The sequence below is a fragment of the Callospermophilus lateralis genome, unplaced genomic scaffold (assembly GCF_048772815.1).
Source record: "Callospermophilus lateralis isolate mCalLat2 unplaced genomic scaffold, mCalLat2.hap1 Scaffold_641, whole genome shotgun sequence".
Classification (NCBI taxonomy): domain Eukaryota; kingdom Metazoa; phylum Chordata; class Mammalia; order Rodentia; family Sciuridae; genus Callospermophilus; species Callospermophilus lateralis.
In genome coordinates this window covers 292,788-296,448 of record NW_027514774.1, presented here as the reverse complement: position 1 = coordinate 296,448, position 3,661 = coordinate 292,788, and positions in this window count along the sequence as shown.

Sequence of the window (3,661 nt, the reverse complement as noted above, 5' to 3'; positions counted from 1 at the left end):
AAAGGACCCTCTTCAGAGCTGTCCTGGCATTTGGCCATTCTCACATCAGTAGGTACCAAAAAAGACTCTCTCTGCCCTTGGTAAAACCAAACAAGTGATCCCACTGGGACTGGGACTGGGACTGGCTCTGGATGCCTGGCTTCCTGCATCCCAAGTTCAGAGAGTTCCATCACCAAGTAAGTGAGGTGAAGTCACTTTCTTCATGAAATGAATGAGGTCGCTGCCTTGGCAACCACTTTGTCCTAACAGTTGCTGCCAAGGGTCCCATGAGATGGAGGCTGTTTCTAGTTTCTGTGACACTGTCACAAGTTAGAATGGTATATCAACCATAGGCACTGGGGAACTTCTCTGCATACAGGCTTGCTTTGGTCCATCTTCTCTACATTAAGAAGAGAGACTGGGCTGGGGATGTGGCTCAAGAGGTAGCGCGCTCACCTGGCATGTGTGCGGCCTGGGTTCGATCCTCAGCACCACATACAAACAAAGATGTTGTGCCTGCCGAAAAACTAAAAAATAAATATTTAAAACTTCATTCTCTCTCTCTCTCTCTCTCTCTCTCTCTCTCTCTCTCTCTCTCTCTCTCCCTCTCCCTCCACTGTCTCTTTAAAAAAATAAGAGAGAGGCTGATTCAGACACATCCTTACATCCTGTTCAGGTTCTTTACCATGTAAGAAGAGTTTTACTCTCTTTGGTACTACATAGCTGCCTACAAGTTCTCCAAGGATTATTTCTTCATTGACCCTTGAGGTTCTCAGCAGGTGGAAGATCCCCAACATTCCTGTATTGTAAGACCAACTCTGTCCCTGCTCTTCTGTAAAGTTGGATTGAGGGAACAGCGTATGGTTAGGGTTAATAAGAGGTTCAATTTCGGTTAGGAATCATTCTTCGGGATGAATAATGTTATTGGAAACCTGGGATATTTAAAAGAATATATAGGTAAAATATAAGTTTGAAAACCCAAATCTATGTAAGTTTTGAAGCCCGGAAGTGTATTGGGCCCTTGTGTAGGATACTTAGCTTTGATTAATGTTCTGCAAAGATGTCTCTGATAAATTGCTATACAATGGCATAGGACCTTTACCTTGGATGATTGAATGTCGAAGAGAACATCCAGTCAAAAAGGGATAGTCGGTAAGATTAGGAAGATAGTCAGTAGGTTAAGAAAGAAGAGTGAGTATAAGATTTGGACCAAAAGATGTTTAGCAATAGGGTTTCGGGTAGAGAGTAAATGTAAATGTCAGCACATGTGAAGAGTCATTCACAATGATGAACTGGGGAAAATATGTAGGAAAGCAAATATCAATTGAGACAAAAGGAAATCAGGTAAAGTATAATGTGAGTGATAGGATTAGACATTTTCAATAGGGTTGAGGTTGAATATATAAACTTAAAAAGAAACAAATATGTAGTCACCAATTGGATTGACATTTGAGAGCATTAGGCAACCTGGACATGGATGTTATTCCTAATCCATGCTCACTTTCCATTTAGGCTTTGGCACAATCATAAGTGTGACCTTTGCATTTTGTGTCCATAATATTACTGTGATAAAATGTATATCTAGATCAGGTTACATGAGTATATCTTCCACCATTTTTTGGAGCAATATTTTTAAGACGTATAAATTAGTATTGGGGGTACAAAGAGGTGTACCCTGTTTCTATGAATATACAGATAATGCATGAATAGAACATACTCGGAATAAAACATATAACTCGTTCCACTATAAATAATGGATTGAATTGATATCTGAAAATATACAGGAAATTAAATGTTTATATACAGACATTCATTACAACCAGCCATACATCTAATGATAATATTAGGATAAGGATTTTCATGAAGAGTGTGTGAGTTTTGCTTCAAAATTGATCATGGAAATCGAAAATAATGTGTTTGGAAAGAAGTCTCATTAAAAGACCAGTAAAGAAACCTGGAGGAATACATGTGTTAAGAAGCAGGAAGTGATTGAAAGTGAAACAAATTCCTATACATTTTTGAACTTTTGGATGAAATACATATACTATGATGTGCATAAACTGAAGAAATAGTAATGTTCCACTGTTGAATAAATATGAACGTCAAAATACACATCATGTTCCATGGGAATCTACTTGCATTGATGTTAAACTGGGTCAGTTACTGTAGAAATATTAGGATTTGTATACACCATTCACTGAAGTTAGTTGTCAGTACTAGGAAACAAATATGTATTTCAGGTGGTTGAATATTTTGGAGAATAATCTTGTGAAAAGTTGACTATAAATCCACATACATGAATATGAATGAATTTAGGGAGTGTATAATAAGTCACATATATTACATATTTTGAAAAATCTGGAGAGTATATATATATATATATATATATATATATATATATATATATATATAGAGAGAGAGAGAGAGAGAGAGAGAGAAAGAGAGAGAGAGAGAGAGAGAGAGAGAGAGAGACATTAAAATCTAGCAATATATATGCCAGTCAAAATTCATCATGAAATATATATCATCCACAGATCCAAAAATATTCATTTTACTGAACATGGATTTATGTATAATGTTGTTCAACTAGGAAGTTCACCCATAGTTTGAAATTTCAGTTCCAACAGCGTTTACGAGGAGTGATCACTTCTCACAATTTGTATCTGCCAAGTCAACCACCTCACAAGAATTTACGTGTGGTACCAGGTAGAATTCTATATGTGCATATAAAAATACATGTGCTTAATAGGCTACAGAGAAAGGGAGAAAGAAATTCACATATTTGTTAACTTTAAAAACACATGGAGAAGTATTTCAAAAAAAATTGGCAAGATTTATAACTCCTACCCTATATAATGCAAAAGGCAAGTCCAAGTATACAACTTGCCTCCTCTGAACTGCTTGTACTTCTTTTCTGTTTTTTTTGTTATTTTTCTCTATCATATTAGGATTAGTAGTCAGAGTCTAGTTGGGTATGGGTTAGGGTCAGAGATTCAGTGTTTTGAAGGGAAAATTGAAAAATGAATCCAATGTCTATGCAAATATGTGCTACCCAAAATCTTCCCACTCTCATCCAGAACAATGCCTTGACATTACTTTTTACCAAAGTAAGACACAGTTAGAGGAGAAGAGTTAGAAAATCTGTGAATACATATCTGGAATGGAATATGCTCAGGAGTTCACAACCTTGGAGGTGGTAGCAGAGTTCAAAAAAGTAAGGAAAAAGGTAAACACTCCTCAAACATGGAGCTCTGCTGGCCGAAAGAATTCTTGAGAAACTGCCTCTGAGGTTGGGCACTTGAAATATATGTTGTTGTCAGGAGATTTAGTTCCTTTGTAGAGAGACCATCAAAGCTGGTTCTGCATATATGTGACCTTTAAGAAATGGTTTATTATTTTCCAATGAACATGTGGCAGCAGTGCTGATTTCTCTCTTTGTAGCTATCTGTGGTCACTGTGGCTAAGTGTCTCCCTGTGTTAACTAGGAAGACATTGGGTCATCCTCCACTTTTCGTGGTGTTTCTTGCTGCTACACTCGGAGTTTGGTATTTGCTTCACGAAATAAAGGAGTTCAACTGGGACACATTGCTGGAGGGAGTTCTGTCACGTGTGGTGGGTGAGGGAGTGCAGGAGAATGCAATAACCAGGCTTCTATCCCACATAGCTTGCCCCATTGACCATA